The sequence below is a fragment of the Neolamprologus brichardi genome, chromosome 20, assembly GCF_056152115.1.
Source record: "Neolamprologus brichardi isolate AB-2024 chromosome 20, ASM5615211v1, whole genome shotgun sequence".
Taxonomy (NCBI): Eukaryota; Metazoa; Chordata; class Actinopteri; order Cichliformes; family Cichlidae; genus Neolamprologus; species Neolamprologus brichardi.
In genome coordinates this window covers 5,920,358-5,943,458 of record NC_142123.1, presented here as the reverse complement: position 1 = coordinate 5,943,458, position 23,101 = coordinate 5,920,358, and the positions used below count along the sequence as shown (strand labels likewise).

At 41.6% G+C, this 23,101-nt stretch overlaps 1 pseudogene; it reads left to right on the top strand.

Moving 5' to 3' along the window:
• Positions 1-3,320: 3,320 nt before the first annotated feature.
• On the top strand, positions 3,321-8,760 carry LOC148096891 (uncharacterized; annotated as a pseudogene).
• The last annotated feature ends 14,341 nt before the right edge of the window (positions 8,761-23,101 follow it).

Below are 23,101 nucleotides of genomic sequence, written 5' to 3'. Positions count from 1 at the left end.
TTAATGCAGCCAAGGGTCCATGCGCACTATGTCTGAACACAAGCTCATTAGGGCTCAAGCCTGTACTCTCCTGAACTGCCTGTGTGTGTAATGTTTGTGAGAAATCCTTACTGAAACTGGATGTAAATATTTGACTCTGTTTCTCATCTTAATATAATGCCTCTCATAATGCATTCTTGAATGATTTTTTCATCATTTAAGGTGAACAAAACCAGATCTACCTTGCTTGGTAGATCTGTCTTAAATTGTTTCATCACAGAAGACTGTTCCTTTTCTTAAATACAGGTTATCAGCTTAAAGCATTAATTTTTATCAAAAGCATTTCTTCAAAGGATGTACAGTCGCTAAAGAAGATACGTTTTAATAAATGATAAATATATATATATATCTTGCTACTTGGTCCTTTGATCTTAAGAATTTAAAAATATAGTCAATTTCTAATGCATTTTGGCCAAACTCATCCAACATGTAAACACATAGTGCAATAAATTGTAAAGATAACTGTTAGTAACAGTTTCTCATGTTTTTTAAGGTGAGGAATAAGGATCCTTTTTACTGCGCTGTGTTGTATTGTCCTCCCGGACTAATAACAGTTTGTTATCAGTCTTTCCTTTTAAGTTAACGTTTGCGCTTGTTTTTAAACTTTCATCCCTGGATAAATGCCAGTACTCGCTGTTTAAAGTGTTCTTTGAAAAGTTGATCTCTTGTGGAGATCAACTCGTTTACACATTCATCTCCATCCTTTAAAGGAACTTTTGGTTGTTGTTTTTTTCAACATTTCAGTAAGACATGTGAGGGACGCCTACTTTTTCAAACCTGGCCTCAAAGAGCAGAGGTAATCCTGAGGTATTATTCAGCAACCTTAAATGATTTACTCCTTCTTAACCAGCTGTATCAGTTCTTTCAAATTAGGCTGTAAAAGCCTTCTTGTTGTTTGTTTATCGTTGTTGTACTCCAGCTTTTTACCTTTTCGGTTACCTGAGTTGTCAGTGTTAGCTGACTGGATGAAAGCATCCTTCTGTTCTCTCAAAATTTGACCTGCACCTTTGCTCAAAAATGTGTTTCAGTCTATCTGACCCTGTGTGCTCAATATAATCAAGGATCCACTAGAATCTGCTTGGTTTAAGAATCCTATATATCCCCCCACTTAGAAAAAACAAAAAACTTGTCGTTTTTTGCCCTTCACCCCGTCCCTCTTCTCACTTGTTTTTCTTTCCCTCTTTCTTTCTCCCTTTTCTTTCCCCCAGTCAAGTCTGTCCCGTATTCAGCAAGTGAAAATAAAATAAACAATAAAAGGTGAATCAAATGGACCATTACGGCAAAGCTGGGATGGTCAATTTGGTAAAGAAAATCCGTTGGGCATCTTTCTTCGCCTTTAGACAATAATTGCTCATTTCAGTGAAACAGCTCTTCTCAGTGAAGTTATGAGAGACGGTGTTCTGTTTTGCAGACGATGGCCCTGACCTCTGCCTTTTATACTAGTGAACACCACATTACTTAAAGTATTATTTATAAGTGTTCATTTGTCTCATCATAAGTACATTTACTTGTTTTTGTTAGGAATGTTTCCCCACTTTTGATCACTTTGGACTATTTCTTATGCCATAAAAGAACTGCTTAAACACTCAAACCTTACATGTAGTACAAACATACTGTGTTTTGGGGTGGTACTGTACATCCTGACAGAGTACATTAGATTATGTGTGCTGGCACCACTTTATCACAATCAGGGGACCGAACCAGATAGTCTGGCCGTCCAGTCTCCCAGCAGAGTGATCTGAAATCTAATACAGACTAAACTGTGTATCACCTCATGCTCATGCAGAAGGAAAATAAAGTTGTGCAGACTCATATTATCTCACTAATTTGTCCCTATCACGTCTCTCATGGTGAATGGACCTCACGCAGTGATGTTTCTGATGTCTCATAGAAACAGACGAATCATCAACAACAGATAGAAGAAGAAAAGTTTGTGCAAGAAATGAAAGAAAAAAACTTAAAACGCATTGATGGTAATGTGATCAAATATAGTGCATTAATTTGTTATCCTAAAAGAACAGCAAAATCACTTAGACTATTAGAGACTGAATGGAATTCTAGTAAGAGGTGAACAAAAACAAGGGATATCTATACAACCCTGAGGAAGAACAAGGAGAAAAAACAACAATAAAAAGACGATAAAGAACACTTTATAGCTAAGGATAATTTTGTTATATGAATGTCATAGTGAGTTGACTCCTCCTTATTGACTCCGCACATTCTGGTCCTATCTGAACCACAGGAACAGAAAAAATAAAAATAAAATAAACAAGGATGCAAAGCACATAAAGAAACAAAAGATATGGTGATTGTGTTGTCCAGTTCTCTTTCTAAGAACTTTTAAAAATCTTGGTTACCAACAAGGTTCAGCAGTATAAAAATAAAGTTAACATTGGGATAAAGTGGTGTTAATGTCTCTATGACTATGTGGTTGTTGTCATGCTGGATAATAAAGATAATGAAAACTGCCTAGTTGTTTTACTAAGATGTAAACACAAAATTTGTATCATCATTTGAGCAACAAGGAACATAAAAAACGAAATGTGTCTGATATGAAACCTTATCAGACAGAATATAAGACCACAAGCACAGTGATCCATCATCCTTTAACTGGCTGCTCAGTCAGTGGTTGCAGACAGTCTTTTTTTAAAAAAAGAGGTGAACATGGACAAAAGCTCGTCTACAGTTTGTATATTGATTGTAGCACTTTGTGCATTGGTGCACTTTGGCACGGTCTTTTCTTTGGTGAGACCTGACGTTCCAAGACGTGAGTTTCTTTTGAGTATTGTTTCTTTCTGAAATGTGCATGTTTGTCACCTCAGCTGTCACCTGATTTACCAGCTGATCCATATCCTTTTTTGCCTTACTGCCTCGGGCGACCGTGGCTCAAGAGTTGGCAGTTTGTCCTGTGATCAGATGGTTGCCGGTTCAAGCCCCACCTCGGACAGTCTTGGTCGTTGTGTACTTGGGCAAGACACTTCACCTGTTGCCTACTGGTGGTGGTCAGAGTGCCCGGTGGTGCCAGTGTCCAGCAGCCTCAAGACATTTTGATTCATTTGCTGCAGGGTTCAATAAGATTTTTCAGAGGGAAAACCTAACGCACGCTCTGGTTAGAGTTCTTGGTCAATTTTGATTTCTCATTTCTTTCAGCAAAGCCAGGAGAGTGTCCTCGCAAACACTGGGAGTTTGAACGGTGTGTTGGATTCGTTAAATCTTGCTCTAATGACTATCAATGTCCCGGTAACGAGAAGTGCTGCCCCAATGGATGTGGATATGAGTGCATGGCTCCGGTCAGAGGTGAGAGATGAACAAAGTAGCAAAGATCACTCCAAAGTGAAAATTATCTGCAAGATATTTAGTTTATTATATCATCTACAATAGAAAGAAGAGAAAAAGAGTGATTGCAAAGGATGTCTCTACCTGACTTATTTAATTGAGCTATAAAAAAACATTTACTTGCAACTTCATGAAACTTGAGAGGTCAAGAGGTCAGTTTTAAATATGTACGTTGTATATACATACATATATGTGTGTGTATGTGTGTTTGTGTTTGTGTGTGTGTGCGCACATAGGACAACAAGTATGAGATGGAGGTCCAGCACTGTGACAATAAGAGCAAAACAGAAAGATACGAATTTGAAGTCAGATAGGGTGAAAAAGAAAATTAAATCTTGAGTCAATAGACAGAAATGTCATTGAGACGACAGGGAAAGAGGATGAGTGAAAAGACGGCTGGAGCTAATTAAGCGTTTAAAGACATATTTGCAATTAACGTGAAGATATTTTAACAAGCAAGTTTATTTTGCCTCAGACATGTTCAGTTTATAATCTGCTGCTTACTGTTTATTACTAAAATGTGCATGTTTGGTTTGTTTCATTAAACAGCCAAACTGGCAATCACACAGCATCAGAACTCTTATCTCATTTACCACTTTACCACAGCTGATCTATGTCCTTTTCTGCTTTAGTGCCTCCTCCCAAACCAGAATGTCCACCGGATCTTAATCTTGCTCTGTCACGTAAGGGGTGTAAGGACTGTCCTACAGGCCACACATGCTGCGTCTATTATGGTGATGAAGTCTGCGTCCCTCCTGTTCTCAGTACGTCTCACAATGTTTGATTTCTTCTTAAGAGGCTGTGTATTTAATTAAATCTTTTTAAAATTTTAAAATATAAGAAGTAGTTTAAAAATAACGTTTAGGCTACATTTACTGCACTCTCTAGTTGGAGTTCTTTGTTTGTACTAATTTATTTTTCCTATCAGCAAAGCCAGGAGAGTGTCCTGACAAACACTGGTACTTTGGACTGTGTGAAGAATCTTGCTCTAATGACTATGACTGTCCCAATAACGAGAAGTGCTGCCCCAATGGATGTGGACATGAGTGCATGGCTCCTGTCGGAAATGAGAGATGAACAAAGTAGCAAAGATCACTCCAAAGTGAAAATTATCTGCAAGATATTTAGTTTATTATATCATCTACAATAGAAAAAAGAGAAAAAGAGTGATTGCAAAGGATGTCTCTACCTGACTTATTTAATTGAACTATAAAAAAACATTTACTTGCAACTTCATGAAACTTGAGAAGTCAAGAGGTCAGTTTTAAATATGTACGTTGTATATACATACATATATGTGTGTGTGTGTGTGTGTGTGTGTGTGTGCGCATAGGACAACAAGTATGAGATGGAGGTCCAGCACTGTGACAATAAGAGCAAAACAGAAAGATACGAATTTGAAGTCAGATAGGGTGAAAAAGAAAATTAAATCTTGAGTCAATAGACAGAAATGTCATTGAGACGACAGGGAAAGAGGATGAGTGAAAAGACGGCTGGAGCTAATTAAGCGTTTAAAGACATATTTGCAATTAACTTGAAGATATTTTAACAAGCAAGTTTATTTTGCCTCAGACATGTTCAGTTTATAATCTGCTGCTTACTGTTTATTACTAAAATGTGCATGTTTGGTTTGTTTCATTAAACAGCCAAACTGGCAATCACACAGCATCAGAACTCTTATCTCATTTACCACTTTACCACAGCTGATCTATGTCCTTTTCTGCTTTAGTGCCTCCTCCCAAACCAGAATGTCCACCGGATCTTAATCTTGCTCTGTCACGTAAGGGGTGTAATGACTGTCCTACAGACCACACATGCTGCGTCTATTATGGTGATGAAGTCTGCGTCCCTCCTGTTCTCAGTACGTCTCACAATATTTGATTTCTTCTTAAGAGGTTGTGTATTTAATTAAATCTTTTTAAAATTTTAAAATATAAGAAGTAGTTTAAAAATAAAGTTTAGGCTACATTTACTGCACTCTCTAGTTGGAGTTCTTTGTTTGTACTAATTTATTTTTCCTATCAGCAAAGCCAGGAGAGTGTCCTGACAAACACTGGTACTTTGGACTGTGTGAAGAATCTTGCTTTAATGACTATGACTGTCCCGATAACGAGAAGTGCTGCTTCACTGGATGTGGTCATCAGTGCATGACCACGGGTGAGATATGAACAAAGTCCACACTCCCTAAACACTTTTCATGTGGTTTAAGGAATTTTGTAACTAAGCCTATTCTTGACTTTGGTGTGTCTGTAAAGACTGGGAGCCGTACCCTGTCTATTGGCCTCCACATGTGTGACGAGTACTACTATCATGATGGTCAGGATCCAGGACATCAGACGTGCTGCAGGACAACCTGTGATTACACCTGCAGTGAGCTCTGCTGCCAATCTATAAAAAAACATCATTAAACTTACTGTGACCATCTCTGCAAATGAATCCAAATCACTTTTTTCTTCTTTAGTGTGATAAGCACTTTCTGTTTCTGATGATAATCATGTCTCTCCTTTTTTTCAAACTGACATATTTGTCTTACAAATAAAAAACGGTGTGTTGGCATTTTATTCTTGTTCTCTTATTTACAACATGCGAGCTTACTTCAGTGTGAAAATATTGAAGAAACAGTGTTTCACTATGAATAGTATATCTGTTCCATTTCTAATTACATAGTTCTAGCATGATGCCTCGTGTGTTTCTTCTTTATATATACCAATAAAAATTGCCCCTCACCTGTTGAAATGTAGCAAGAATGGAAAGTGCTTATTGTCAGAACACAAAATGATCCAGATGGATTATCAAAACATTCTGTTTCTCACTTGTGTCTCAAACTGGATTTTAAAAGCATTCATTCTTTCACAAATCTTTGTAAAAGCAGACTGCATGACTAGGTGCTTAATTTTATGCACCTGCGATAACTGAACTGAAAACCCCTGAATTCAGAAAGAAAGTGTGGCCCCATACTTTCGTCAACATAGTGTACTTGCTTAAAAGTGCTTAAAATTGACACGTCACTAATGTAATGAGTCAACAAATCAAATGCAACACTTTATGACACTCAAGTAATTGTATTTACCTTAAAAAGTGTAACTAAAATTAGTGCAAAAAAAAGGTAAAGGGCTTCCCCTTTTATCTACAATCACTAGAATCACTTGGAAAACAAGTAATTTCCTGCTTTGAAATGTAAGAAAAAGTTCCCTCTAAGCCTGAAGGGAAAAAGAAGGAATACACACATGTAAAGGAAGCTCTTAAAACATGTGGTTATCCTAATTGGGCTTTCATCAAGTAAGCAAAGATGCACAGAAAAGAAGATCAGAGACCAACTAGGGAGGATAAGAAAGACAAACACAACAACATTGTCATCCTCTATGTAACCGTTTTAGCAAAAAAACTCAAGAGAGTCTTCTCCACGCACGACATCCCAGTTTACTTCAGACCCAGCAACACACTCAGATAAAAACACAAAACTCCTAAACACAATCTTAACAATGTAGTATATGCTGTACAATGTAGTGAGAAATGCCCAGACCTCTACATTGGAGAGACCAAACAGCCACTTCATAAACACATGTCACAACATATAAGAGCCACCTCCACGGGACAAGACTCAGCTGTCCATCTGCATCTAAAGGACAAAGGTCACTCCTTCGAGGACACCAGTGTTCACATTTGGGACAGAGAAGAAAGATGGTTTGAAAGAGGAGTGAAAGAAGCCATTTATGTCCACTGTGAGCGACCATCTTTGAACAGACGCGGTGGTTTACGACACCAACTGTCTGCCATCTACAATACAGTTTTAAGATCACCTCCCAGACGCCTTAACACCCACTCACCTGATGAGAGGTGTAAAGTCTTCAAGCAACTTAAAGAAGTCCAGATGCTTTTCTTTCCAAGCTCCTTAGACATGTTGTGAAAAATGCAAAACAGATTGAGGCAGACTAAGTATATTAGTTAAAGACTGATATTCCACTATTTAGCGCAAGATAAACAAGTTAGTTTGCTGTAATGTCACAGGTTTAAAGCCATAGTTCGGTTATATCAATTAGATATAGTTGAGATGTGTGACCCCCCCTTTTGTGAGTGCGGACGCTTCCTCTCTTTGCTCTTTAAATGCTTTGCTTCTATTATTGATTTTTATGCTGATTTTTTCCCTTTTTTCCGTATGAGCTTACCTGCGATAGCTTCTGGACACTTATAGATCATTAGGACTAAAGCATTCTTAACAGAAACAGCAACATTTTTATAGTTACCGTATCTTCAGCGCTCCGTGTGTCTGTGGCCTAGACACAGCTGAAGCCTGATTACAGCGTCTGGGCACCGAACAGCCTCAATAGCCTGGGAAGGTGCTAACCGCTAGGCTAACTAGCAACAAGTTGCCTTCCCTCTACACAGATGACTACCACAGCCTCCTGCAGAAGATTGCAGTACTGGAGACAAAAATTCATCGCTTAGAAGTAAACGTGGAGGTAAATGGACTGTGTGGAGATGAAACAACCTTGCTTTTGATTCAAAACAATGGCGATGAGCAAGCTAGTACACAGCTAAGGAGCACAGATAACATGACCAAGAAAGTAGACTCTGTGCATTATAATAAATCCTCAAGCGATAATCCCCCTTGGACTGTCTTGGTGCAAAACCAAGACATAAATCATGTCTCCTGGAAGGGGGAGGACGTATCACAGGCAGGGCACAGCAAGCTGAAATCTCTGAAACCGACTGGCCTTCACTTCCTACGAGACAGAGAAGCTCTTCTACCCCTGTATACGGGAGGAAACAGGACTGGACAACCGTGACTAGGAGGGTTAACAACAAACCTCCAAAACAACTGAATGTGAAACTGCAGAACAGATTTGCTCCACTATCAAAGGACCCTGGATCTATATGGGACAACCATCCATCTAAAAGTAGCGAAGTAAGGTCTGAAAATCTGTTGGTAAAAGGCCACAGGGAAAGCTAAAGGCTAGGCCTGAAACTCTGATTGTGGGTGACTCTGCCGTAAAGGATGTACAAAGGATGTGCGGTAAGAACACTAAAGTCCTCTGCTTTCCTAAGGATATGGTCAACAACCTGAAGGAGAGAATTCTTCAAATTGCAGATGAATATCCAACTGTGACAAACATTGTTCTGTATACAGGGTCAAACGATGTGTCCAAACAACAGTCGGAGGTTCTGAAGCAGGACTTTACTGGATTATTAAATACTGTAAACTCTCTGAATGCAGCTGTATTCATCAGTGGACCTGTACCGCCCGTCAGAGGAGGAGACGAGAGATTCAGCAGGTTGTTTGCACTGAATAAATGGCTTATATCAGCATGTACTGACCACTCAGTGCATTTTATCAACAATTTTAATATTTTTTGGGAACGCAGGTGTTACGGGTCCCAGATGTGAAGACCACAATAACAAAAAGAATACGAATCTGTAAAAATAAAGGTAGAGTCTCAGAGAAAGAATCACAGGAGCACTCCTATCTTTTCTGCGTCTGAGAGGACAGGAAGTTGGTCCGCTCTAGGCGAACAACTACAGTGTCAACAGTTCCGCTTATTATTTCTCACTTTTACTCTCCTCAATTGTTATGGAATACACGTAATGAATGTAAAATAATAATTGTCTTAATTGCTGGCATATGTTTTTCTTAAAAATAATAAAATTTACCAAAATGTGGTAGCACATTTGTGTTCACCACACGCTCCCCAACAGCAAAAGTGGCTCCTGACACTTAACTTGAATTATAAAAAAAACCTTTAAACTAACAATGTCTCTTTACAGAAGTCCCTGGAATATTCCCCTTGCCCAGGTGTCCTTAACCTTCAGGCATCCTTCTTCCTAAGATTTCTGTTCGATTCAATAGCAAGGAACAACATAAGTTCCTTGCTATGTAAGTAAGGGCTAAAGGTAAGGGGAGAGGGGTAGGGGGGCTGGGAGTAGAGAAGAGGGTAGTACAGGGAAGAATATGGCGAAGGCTGGACGTTGATGGTGTTCACCGCAGGATGAGCCTGATAGGCTGGTTGACCCAAGGACGGGTAGGTGAAGAATGTGGTGGGACGTCTCTGCCTGCTGGACTGCCTAAGATGAGACGGTGGCTCTGGATGGATGTCATCCCCTGGCCCCACCCTGGGTTCCAGCTCTAGGTCAGGAACCTCTACTGGATCAGGACTGGACTCAGTGACGTCAACTTCTTCTTGAACCTGAGACATCTCCTGATCGTCACCTAGCTGAGTTAGGTCTGGGTCTCTTAACACGATTAGATCCTCTTCTGGAACAATGCCACTTTTTTTTCTAGGTTGGACACGAGCCCTTAAGACTTGTCCTAGTTCACTTGAACCGGAGCTCCGTTGCGTTCCACTTGGAACTGGTGTGACTGGAGAATGGCCCCCTCGAGGATATCTGGGTACACCAAGCCAGTAGAATGGCTCACCCTCTTCCGAGTCAGTTGTGTCAGGGTTCGGCTCTGGTGTCATTGGTCTTCCGGTGGACTTCTTGTTTCTCTTGTGTGGTCTTGTAGCCTGACTTTGGATAATGTCCACAGGCAAGTCGTTTACTTGTAACAACAAGTTCCTGTGCAAGGTGCGAACAGGACGGCCTCCCGCCTCTGGACTCACTTTGTAGACGGAGTTGTTGCCCACTTGCTCCCTCAAAATGTAGACCGTTTGCTCCCAGTAGGGTCTCAGTTTGCCAGGGCCCCCCCTTTGACTCAGGTTTCGTACCAGTACCTGGTCTCCTGTCTGTAGCATTACTCGTTTGCACCTTTTGTCATAGTTTGCTTTGCCTTTGGAACTTGACTGTTGACTGTTTGCATTTGCAATGTGGTATGCTTCTGTCATCTTCCCTTTCCATCTTTCTGCATACCCATGTGGTGTCTCAGTGTTGTTTTCTGTCATGAGACCAAAGAGAAGGTCCACTGGAAGACGAGGTTGTCGACCATACAAGAGGTAGTACAGAGAGAAGCCAGTCGATTCATGCTTGGTACAGTTGTAAGCATGGATAACATGGGGTAGATGTTCCTTCCAATTTTGTTTCTCCTTTTCTCCCAGTGTACGCAGCATCTGTAACAGGGTGCGATTCAGTCTTTCAGTAGGGTTGCATTGGGGATGGTAGGGGGATGTCCTTGAGTGACCAACGCCTGCAAGTTCTCTTAGGGACTTGAATAACTGATTCTCGAACTCGTGACCCTGGTCGTGGTGGAGCTTGGAGGGGTAGCCAAATTTGGGAATGTAGTCGTTGAAGAGGCGTTCTGCCGCGGTCTTTGCGGCCTTATTCTTGGTGGGATACGCTTGTGCGAACCTGGTAAAATGGTCCACAACAACCAGAATATATTCAAACCCACCTTTACAAGACTCTAAGTCAATGCAAATGAGCTCAAGAGGGGAACCGGATGTTATGCTACCCATGGGTGCCCTCTCGTGTGTCGTTGGCTTCTTCTGCTTGATGCACTGACACTTCCTTGTGACGTACTCTTCAATTTCTCTCTTCATGAAAGGCCAATAGAACCACTCTCGAGCCAGGTTCAAGACTTTCTCCACGCCGACATGGCCCATGTTGTTGTGGAGATGTGTGAGAGCGACCTGTCTGTAGAGAGTAGGTAGGACCAGCTGCTTGTGTCCTGTAGTCTTTCTATAGAGAAAGTCATTCTCCGTGTGCAGCCGACTCCACTCTCTCAACAGTCTCTTTGTGTTAGTGTCAGCCTTGTCATCTTCTGTTGGTCTTATGTCCTTCTCTACCATGTCAATGACTTTCCCGATTGCTGGATCTGCTCTCTGCGATTGTACAAGTTGGTCATGACTGATTGACTGTAGGGGTTCTTTGACGGGTAGGTTTGGTGCGGTGAGGTTAAGGGCTGCAATCCATGCTACGTCTCCTTGCTCCACTCTTCTGCTCCCTTCCCAAACTGCACATACGGCTTCCTCCGACAGTTCCTCTGAGCACTCTCCCATGAACCTCTCAATGTCAAGTGGGCAACGTGACAGCACATCTGCATCAATGTTTACTTTTCCTGGCCGGTATTTGATGTCGAAGTGGAAATCTGCCAATTGTCCGACCCAACGGTGTCCGACTGCGTTGAGCTTTGCTGTGCCGAGGACATATGTCAAGGGATTGTTATCTGTAAAAATGGTGAAATGTGGAGCATAGTAGAGGTAATCCTTAAACTTGTCACAAACTGCCCACTTGAGGGCGAGAAACTCTAGTTTTCCGCTGTGCAAGTGGTAGTTTTGTTCAGCAGGCGTGAGCGTGCGAGACCCGTACCCAATCACTCTCATCTTGTCTTGTTGGTTCTGATATAGGACGGCACCAAGGCCCCTCTGGGATGTGTCCGTGTGTAATATAAAAGGGCGGGTGAAGTCAGGGTACGCTAACACTGGTGGCTGAGTGAGCATGTCGATCAAGCGCTCGAGGATCTCTTGGTGTTCTTTGTTCCACTGTATCAGGGCTCGAGAAGGCTGCTGAGTGTGTTTTGCTCTGCTTCTAGTTGGCTTTGGTGGCAGTGTGTTGGACGGGACTTGGAGCAAGTCATACAATGGTTTAGCTATGCGGGAGAAGTCCTGCACATACGTCCGATAATAGCTTAGGAATCCCAAAAGCTGCCTGACTTCTCCGACGGTCTGTGGCCTCTTGTGTTTGAGTGCCTGTACTGCCTCAGTATCTTTGGGGTCCACCTTTACTCCATCTGCGGATACCAATCGGCCGACATAGCAAACCTCTTTACGGAACAACTCACACTTCTCGGGTTTTAGCTTTACACCATGCCGTTGTAGGGCTTGGAGGACTTTCTGTAGCACGAACGACTTGGAAAACCAAAGCACGTCGTCAAGGTAAGGGATACAGCACTCGTCTCGGAGGGTGTCAAGCATTTCTTCCATGCTCCGTTGGAAGGCTGCTGGGGCATTCGACAGTCCAAAGGGTATCCTCACCCATTCGTAGAGGCCCCACGGGGTAGTGAATGCCGTCAGGTACCTTGAGCCTTCTGCAATGAAACCTTGATGATAAGCTTTACCCTGATCCAGGATCGAGAACCAGCTGTAACCACCTAGCGAGTCTGTGAGATCCTGGATCCGGGGAAGTGGGTGTCTGTCTGGCACAGTCTTGTTGTTTAAGAGACAGTAATCGATGCACAAACGTAAAGACCCATCCTTCTTCCTTACGCAAATGACTGGAGCAGCATATGGCGACTGTGACTTCACTACCCATCCCTTGACAATCAGCTCTTGAATATACTCCTTCACTTCCCTGTAGAGGGGTTTAGGAATAGAAGCATAGGCCCTCTGGACTGGTGTATCATCTTTGAGCCTGATTTACATTTATAGTGAAGGGATACAGCCTATGTCTGTGCTGCTACGAGAGAACGCCTCACACTCTTCCCTTAGCACCTTTTCAACTGACTCCTGTTGGTCCGGACTCAGGTGGCTAAGATCAACTGGGGGCAGCCATGACTCAGTGGACAGTTCAGAAACAGAGGTGGCTGCGCTTACCTCAGCTGTGGTGATGGGGCTCTGTGTGGGTTGAGTCAGCTCTGATGTGTTTGTGGGTCGGTCTGTCTCAATAACTTTAGTGACATGTTGAATAGTACCCAGGGCTGTTCTCTTCGGTAGAATTATTTCATGTTTGGAGTGGTTAGAGATGGGGAGCCTGAGCATTTCAAAGGTTACTGTGTCTGATGTGGGCCTGTCTGATCATTACTGTTTTTTCTTTGAAAGTAAAATTTCAGCCCACACAAATATATCAACAACAGTGATCACAAAACGGTGTATAACTGAATACAGTAGTGAGATATTTAACCAGGTCTTCCCCTTAACACCTGGCCTGTCCAGAGGTTCAGCCAATGAGCTCGTCAATAGCTTCAATGCTAAAATGTTAAATGTAATGGACACTATTAAGGTGAAGGTTATCTCTGGAAGGAAAAAGTCTCCCTGGAGAAACTCCACACTGGTGAAAAATGAAAAAAAGAGAGTGTAGGAAAGCTGAGCGCAGATGGAGAAAAACAAACCTCCAGGTTCATTCCAGTTATAATTGTGAAGTTTCTCTTTATAGATGTCAATCTATAAAGAGAAACTTCACAATTATAATTTACAACTGAGGAGTGAAAGGAGGTCCTACTTCTCTGACATCATCACCAAAAACAGTCATAATGCTCGGGTCTTATTTTCTACAGTTGACAGGCTAACAAACCCTCCTGTGTCAGTGACAGCTGAACTTCATTCGACCATGGCCTGCAATGACTTCGCCAAATTCTTCACAGACAAAATCCAAAAGATTAGACAAGCAATTGGTACATCAACAGCATATTCAGGATATATACCGTGTCCACTGAAAAACTGTTTAAACACCATCAAACAGTTTCACCCTATTAACAGCAAAGACCTGGAGGACATCCTAGGTCAACTGAACTCCTCCTCTTGCTGTTTAGATGTCCTGCCAACAAGTTTTTTCAGAAAGGTCTCAAAGACTTTGGAGTCAGACCTGTTACAGATCGTCAACTTTTCTTTAATGTCAGGTGTGTTTCCAGAACCACTAAAAACTGCTGTAATTAAACCTATACTGAAAAAGGACAATCTTGACAAGACACAAATGAACAACTACAGGCCGATTTCAAATCTCCCATTTTTAAGTAAGATCATTGAAAAAGCAGTTTCTCAACAGCTCAATTACTTCTTAAAACAGAATAACTGCTATGATGCCTTCCAGTCAGGTTTTAGACAGAACCACAGCGTTGAAACTGCTCTGACCAAAGTGTTTAATGACATATGTCTGAATGCAGACAGCGGAAAATGTCAGTCTTAGTTTTGCTGGATCTCAGTGCAGCATTTGTTACAGTTGACCACAACATATTACTCAAACGACTGGAGAACTGGGCATGTCTTTCAGGAACTGTACTAAACTGGTTCAAAACATACTTAGAAAACAGGAAATACTTTGTATCAATAGGTAACTTCACATCTGAGCAGACAAGTATCACATGTGGAGTTCCCCAAGGTTCCATCTTGGGACCCCTTCTGTTTAACATTTGCATGCTCCCACTGGCACAGATTATAAAGAACAACAAAATAAACTATCATAGCTATGCAGATGACACACAAATATATATCACAATGTCACCAGGAGACCAAGGCCCTGTACAGGCTCTTGGTAAATGCATTGAGGAAATTAATGACTGGTTGTGTCACAATTTTCTCCAGCTAAACAAAAACAAAACTGAAGTAATAGTCTTTGATGCCAAAGAAAAACGATTACAGGTCACCAGAGAACTTCAATCTATACACCTAAAAACCACAAACCAGGCGAGAAATTTGGGTGTAGTGATGGATGCAGACCTAAACTTAGAAAAACACATTAAGACAATAACAAAATCAGCTTACTATCACCTCAAGAATATTTCAAGGATAAAAGATTTGATGTCTCAACAGGACCTGCCTGTCCGTCAGAGGATAGACTTTAAAGTTCTGATGCTGGTCTATAAAGCTCTGAATGGTTTAGGACCAAAATACATCAGTGACCTCCTGACCCAGTATGAACCTTCCAGATCCCTCAGGTCATCTGGATACGTTTTTTTGTTTATCAGTTCCCAGAGTCAGAACCAGACACGGAGAAGCTGCATTCAGCTTTTGTGCTCCATATATCTGGAACAAACTCCCAGAAAGCCTCAGATCAGCTGAAACACTCAGTCTATTTAAATCCAGGTTGAAGACTCACCTATTCTCAGCTGCATTTGAATAAAGCACCAAATCCACACTTTTAAGCTTAAATTTCAAAACTTATATTTTAACTACTGATTTTATCTACTGTTCTGATTTTATCTACTGTTTTTTTTAAATCAATTTTAAATCATGCTTTTTATTGTTTTTGTTTTTTTAATGTCTCTGTAAAGCACTTTGAATCACCTTGTTGTTGAATTGTGCTATATAAATAAACTTGCCTTGCCTAGAGGTGAATCTGAAGTTAAGTTGATGATGCTGAGATTTATTCACCAAATTGCACCTTCATACCAATTTTATAGTGTCTAATATAAAGACAGCAGTGTAGTGCCAGTGTAGAGGATGGAAATCAGCCAGGACAACTCATGAAACATCTGTTAAATTAAGGTGTGTAAATCCACAAAGAGGAGTGAACCTCAGCAGGCCAGCTGATTACAGCCCGTACACTAAGAAAATTAACTGGAGCTCTCAATAGAAGTTATTGTGAACTGAGCCACTACAACTGATTCCTCCACCTACTGAATCCCAGTTTAACCTCTTCCCTACTCATTTTCCTGTTTACAGGTAAAGGCACCCTCTACGTGGTAGCCAAAAGAAAATAGAGCTATTTTTTTCTTCTTTTTCTCTGCTAATGTCTTACTTTACTGATTCAAGCTGAGTGCATTCCTTAGAATTAAAATACAGACTAACATAAAGTTTATATTCCCATAAGATAATATTATTTTATCATTACATTAATGTAGAGCAAGGTTCTGTTGGCATGCCATAAAAATGGGTGGTAGAAAGGTTCTTCAAAGAGCTACTTTTACTTTCTTGTTTTGAGTGCATTTCACAGCTGGTACTTTTTCACTTTTACTTGAGTGAAGAAGCTGAATCAGTACTTCAACTTTTACTGGACTATTTTTTAACGATAGTATCTGTAATTCTACTTCAGTACAGGATGTCTGCACTTTTGCCAACTCTCGTCATGAGACGGTAAGGACTACAGATTAATTTTGTTAAAAAAGAAAGAAAGAAGGAGCACAGGAAAATAGTGAAGAGCCAAGGGGCTGAAGGAACAACTGAGCAGATGTGGAAAGAATAAAGAAAGAGCAGGACACAGCACAGCAAAGCCACATGAATGGTCCTGTCCACTGTAAACAAGACAAACTTATCCCTGATTTGAATGCACTCTAGATAATTTTTATCTTTCTTGTGCCATGACTGAAAATTATGTATTTTTTTTCCTGTCAAATATCTGGATTGTTTCAAACGGGTGTTAGTTCACATGGAATAAGTGAAAACTTTTTAAAAAAAATTCCCATATGGCTGTGAGAAAGGTGTTTATGGCTTTTAAGCAGCTTTGATGCTTTGAGCTGGTTCTAGGCCCAGCCATGAGTTGCCCATACCACTTGGTCTGATCCATTTTGAAACATGTAGCAACCTATAATAATGGATTGGATTTATATAGTGCTTTTCAAGGCACCCAAAGCGCTTTACAATGCCACTATTCATTCACTCTCACATTCACACACTGGTGGAGGCAAGCTACAGTTGTAGCCACAGCTGCCCTGGGGCAGACTGACAGAAGCGAGGCTGCCATATCGCACCATCGGCCCCTCTGGCCATCACCAATTGACTATTGACTTAGAGATAATGATTAAATGAGGTAATTCGCTGTGTTTTTGTAGAACTTCTAAACTTCTTGATGGTTTCTTTTTCCATAAAAACTAGTGGCTTAAACATATTGTGGGGTCCTTAGCGCTCAATAGAGGGTTTGTAGCGCTAAGGACCCCACACACAGCCAGGGAGTGACCATTTTGGCTTATTTTATTGTGCACACACTCGCACACACAGAACTTGTCTGTTTGGCAGCACACTGCTTTCCAGCACGTTGATGCCTCTGTTTCCTCACCACTGCTCACTGCCCAGTATGATGACCAGCCTCCTCACTGCCCCCTGAAACACATCTCATCACAAAGGTTTATTAGGGATCTGTGAAAACAAATAGCTTATTTTAGGCAGAAACATAACTTTAATTGAGGCAAGGTAATTGTAGCGGGGATATGGTCTTTGGAGAACATGTCGGTGCCAACCCAGAATGGGAAAACATAAATAAACAAAAGTCAAACTGAACTCTGTCTGGTTCCCCGTCTGTTCACAGTAACGTATTCCAACATGATGAGAGATCATCATTATCTATTATTTTTAGTAGCAGAACATGTGAAAGGATTATTCCTAAATATCTGACATTACCTGACTGTAATGTGAAAGGAATGTGTGAAAGTTACAATTCAGATATAAAACCCCTGATTTACTGCAGCTGATGGACTAGTCAGATATAGATGAGAACATATTTATAAGTGTGATCATCTACCAAACAGAGTTTTGTGTTTTAATCAAGTCATAAGTGCAGAAATAGAAATTTCAAGTTAACCCATTCAATTTTTATTATTTTCTTATGCTTAACTTCTCCAATCTGACAGTTATTTTAGTAAACGGAATCAATGTCTGAATGCTTTGTTGTGTCAAACACATTAGCTTTTCCAAGATGAGCCTCTGTAGGCTCTTCTTACTTTTTGTTTTGTTTATTTATTTTTATTTTGTTATTCACATAATTATCATATGGAGCAGTTAGAGAAATGCTGGGTTTCCCAGCAAAGGGAATAAGGAGGCCCTGGACGGAACGCCCACAGCCAACTGAGGCAGAGGCCGGCCATCCAGGACGTGTTCAGGGCCTGCTGATGCCAGAGCATACAAGGCCAAAAATTTAAAGAGACTACTTTTTGTTTTTATGTTTTCAAATTTTTTCTGAATCATTTGTGATATTTATCCTGAAAGGTGCTATATAAATACAATTTTACTGACTTACTTAATGTATTCATTTTGTCTCATGATGGGTTTTCATTAGAGCTATTTCCTTACTTCTAATTAGTTTGGAATACTTTTTACAATCGATCTACAAATGCAATAAAAACATGTTGGGTGTTACATCATGAGACAGCAGTAAATGTGTGTGCTGGCACCATTTTATCAGAGTCAGGGGACCCAATCACATACTCAGGCAGAAGAAGCTCAGTGAGACTTATCTGAAGATCTGAAATCTAATACACACTAAGCTGTGTGTCAGCTCATGCAGAAACAAATTGTAATTGTGCAGACAATCTCGTTAATTTCTCCCTGTTCCTACTATCACGGATATGACATATAGTGATGTTTCGTTGGTATCATCTACAACAGATAAAAGAAGAACAAAGTGACAAATTGGCAAAAAGCCTGTCTGGAACTTGGTAGAAAGGCTAAACAGACAAGAAATGAAAAAAATAAATAAATTCAAATGCAGGTATATAGATTTGTTTAGAGTCAAGATATTAATTTGTTATCCTACAAAACAATAATGTCATATACATTAGGTGAGACCGAACAAAATTCTGGTATCAGAAATAATGGATATGCGTACAATAAATCCTCATTGTTAAATGTGATTTAGATAACTTCATAGCTTCATCTGAAGAACAGGAACAATCAAAAAATAAACAAGGACACAGTGTACACAAGGAAGCAGGGGACTGAACAAGATAGATATGATAGATATGAGAGAACCAGGAGAAATATGTGATTCATTTGATACTTTTATAAATCGTAGGTACCAACAAGGTATAGCAATATAAGAAAGTCAATTGTGGGAAAAATCTTCTTAATGTTCTTCATGAGCATGTCGTTGTTGTCTTGCTATATGAAGAAGATATTAAATACTGTGTAGATGTATTACTAAGATGCAAACACAAGATTCATATTATCATTTCAGCAACAAGGAACGTAAAAAACTAAATGTTTCTGATATGACACCTTATCAGAGAGAATATAAGACTACAAGCACAACGATCCAGCATCATTCAACTGGCCACTCAGTCGGTGGTTGTGCACATTCTTTTGAGCAAGAGGTGAACATGGACAAAGGCTCGTCTACAGTTTGTGTATTGATTGTAGCACTTTGTGCATTGGTGCACTTTGGCACGGTTTTTTCCACATTGACAACTGGTGGCATCGTCACAGGTGAGTTGGGTTTTTCTTTTTTACTTAGACGTGTTCAGCTCATAACTGTCTTCTTAACAATTCTTTCTGAAATGTGCATGTTTGTTAGTTACTTATATGGTCTGTTTGGGGACCACACAGCATCATAACCTTTCGCTCAATTACCACACCTCATTCATATCCTTTTCTGCTTCACTGCTTCTTCTAAAACCAGAATGCCCACGCCATCTTAAGCTTGATCAGTCATGTAAGGGGTGTGAGCACTGTCCTAGAGACAGACTTCTTGAGAGGGGTGTGGAGTAAATTTTTGGTCAAACATTCTCAGTTTATAAAATGAGAGATAAAAAGGTTTCTTCAAGTTAAATCCACATTTACCACCCTCTCTGGTTAGTGTTCTTTGTCTGCACTAATTTCTGTTTCCTTCCAGGAAAGCCTGGAGTGTGTCCTCGCCCGCGCTTAAACTTTGGACATTGTGCTGAAATTTGCTCTAAAGACAGAGACTGCCCCAATATTGAGAAGTGCTGCTCCAACGGATGTGGACATGTGTGCATGACTCCATTGTCAGGTGAGATTAAACAAAGTGACATTTTAACAACCAAGTTTGTTCAGCTTATAATCTACTGCTCATGGTTTCTTTCTAAAATGTGCATGTTTGGTTTGTTTTGTTAAACAGCCAAACTGGCAATCAGACAGCTTTATAAGACTGACTTCATTTACCACAGCTCATCCATGTCCTTTTCTACTTTACTGCTTCCTCCAAAACCAGAATGCCCAAGCCATCTTAATCTTGCTCTGTCACGTAAGGGGTGTAAGAACTGTCCTAAAAGCCACATATGCTGTATCTGTGATGGTGAAGAAGTCTGCGTCCCTCCTGCTCCCAGTACGTGTCACAATGTTTAATTTCTTCTTGGTGTGTGTGGTAAATCTTTGGTTAAACCTTGACAGATAATAAAATTTCTTCAAGTTAAATCCACATTTACCACCCTCTCTGGTCAGAGTTCTTTGTCTGCACTAATTTCTCTTTCCTTCCAGCAAAGCCAGGAGTGTGTCCTCGCTGGCACTTAGACTTTGGACATTGTGCTGAAATTTGCTCTAAAGACAGAGAATGCCCCAATAATGAGAAGTGCTGCTCCAACGGATGTGGACATGAGTGCATGGCTCCTGTCATAGGTGAGATATAAACAACGTGACAGTTATCCAAAAGATTTCAACTGCTGCAACACATATCACGTTGTAAGTTGCAAAAAGGCTGTCACTGACCATTAATTTGTGCAGACATAATTAAATATAGGAAAATATATATATTAAGATTAATAATTTAATATATGTATACTTGGGACTACATGAAATTTGAGAAGGTGAAAACTTGTGTTAATCTCTTTTTTTGGCTTGGGGGTAAGTTGGGTACTGAACAACAAAAACCATTAAGACTCTTGTAATGATGCAGCATCAGACTGCACAAGTCTTGTCTGATATATGGGAATTAGAGTGTAAATGTGGGGTGGTAATATGAATTTAAACTAGACTTCTCCGGGAAACTCATTCCTTAGCAGGAAGAAAGAGGTCCAATAGCATCATTCCGTGAAACAGAATTCAAGAAAAACAGAAGAGGAAGAGGAGAGAGGAATTTGCTGCACTTCGGGAATAGCTGCTGCACAACAAAATACTGTGATAGTGACTGGCAGGGTCAATGCATGCAGACAATATAACAGCATGCAATCTTTGACCACAAAAATGAAACACAGCACTAAAGTAAAGTGAAAGGAAAGTGAGATCAAACACAAACACTGCTGCTCATTATAACATTTTTCAGTTGTCTGGTTTCATTACTAATATTAAACACAAGCTATGTACCAAACACACCACTATTGGAGCATGGTTGAAAATGAAAGTGTGTCTTTTTTTTTTTTTTTTTTTTTTTGCCTGTCCCATTTGGTTCTTTAGCCGTCAGAATTGTTGTCTGAAGACCAACAAGGATACCCAATGGATTTATTTTGCCAAATGGATCATCATGGCATTGCCGTATTGGTCCATTTGATCGACCTTTGTTTTTATTATTTATTTTATTTTATTTTCAGTTGTTACAGACGGGACAGACATGAGTGAGGGATAGGAAAGGGAGAAAGAAAGAGGAAGGAAAAGAAAAACAGAAGGGGAGAGGGACAGTGAGAAAGGGGGGAAAAAAAAAATATCTCCGGGATCACCTGTTGAGAGAAAAAGAATAGAAAACAAGCAAAAAAAACAAAACAAAACAAAGCAACATACTATACACAACACCATCGCATTAATCTACCTAAGTGTAAACAGCAGTAAACACTAAATATTGAATGTTGTTGTGCAGCACGCAGGACAGACAGCGCACAATGTGCTTTGAAGTAGCAGCCAAGAAAGGTGTGATTTAAGTCTACAAACAGTGAACACCTGTGTGCACACCTGTGTGGATCGGCGCGCTTGTATTCAAATGGTTTCCCTATGTAATGGTCTGCAAGAGGATGTAGAGAGCCATAGCCCTGTCCCTCAGGGCATGAAGCAGGCATGGAGGAGATCCAGGCCCCAGACATCCAGAGGTCCCAGAGTGCAAGAGCCCAAGGAGGACCACCGGAGAGGCATCCGTGCCACCTTCATGGGAAGGGCTGAGGATACCCAGGCGAGGGGTCACCCAGTAGCCACCGGGCAGAAACTAGAGGGGGCTGCACCGGCGTGCCCGTCGGCTCCGCCGGCAGCCAGCTGTGCCAGAGTGAACCGAGCCGCAGGCACAGAGGCCGGAGGCCCGAGGGCCCTCCGCGCCCCGGAAGAGGCCTGACTGAGCAGCAGGCGCCAGGCCCCGCCAAGTAGCCACCAGGAGTGAGCTGGCACATGACCTGAGCGCCCAGCCCCGGACACCAAGAACCAACAATGCACCGACCCCTGAGGGCATCAGTCACCGGCAGGGAGTGTGGTGAGGGGAGATAGGCCTCCACACTTGGAGGGCCTGGGAGTTCCCAGAGAGGTGGAGTCTAAGACCCGACCTGACATATAGACACAGACAAACAGGCACACACAGACACAGACATGCATTCCCACCCTCATGCACACATATACAAACACTCAGCACTCACCCAACGTAGGAATAAACGTAAATGGACATGTACACACAATCACACTCCCCAAACATACTCTATACCCCGGGTCCAGGTATCCTCGCCCCCAGAGGGGGAAACGGCACCCAGACCCAAGAGATGTTACCCTTCCCTCTGGGGTGGAGGCTAGCAGACCGCCCCAGGCTCCGCAGCAGCAGGGAGGCCAATCGGACAGCCAGCATCTCTTCCCAGCCCCCCCGCCCCGATGGCTAGCAGAGAACGGGGGTGTGTTAAGACCCCATACCCTCCTCCTCCCGCTCAAGTGTAGTGTTGCTGCGTGTTGCTCTAAAGTGTGTTTAAAACAAGGGAGAGCATGGTGCTGCTGCCAGAGAGCAGCAGGTGTTAGCACGGCCCCTCCCGAGAACCCTCAATGTCTACATGGATTTAAAATTGAGAGGTGGGCACCGGCGCCAGAGGTAGGGTTGAATACACAGACCGTCTACTGGACGCCGTTAACGTGCCCACCCTCAAGGCCCTATATATATATATATATATATATATATATATATATATATATATATATATATATATATATATATATATATATGTGTGTGTGTGTGTGTTATGAGAGTGTAAGTAATGTGGATGTCTAAGTTGTGAGATAAAATTGAGGCACAGGTGGCCAGAAGAGGACAGAGGGGGGGGGGGGGAATGTCTCCCCTGCACCCTGGTGACACACCCGCACCCCAAAGCCCTACCTGTGTGGGTGGGTGTGGTGGAGCGGGAAGAGGGAGGCAGCCGGGGATGGGGAGGAAAAGAAGGGAGGGGAGGGTGTCCCTCCCTAGGGCCAGCTCCCCCGCTGACCCCAATAGGCACCCCCGTCCTCTGGTATCCACCAAGGCAAGGGAGCCCAGGCCCATCCAGACCGGGGCCTACGGCAGCAGCACCGCCAAGCCCCACAGGACCCGGGGC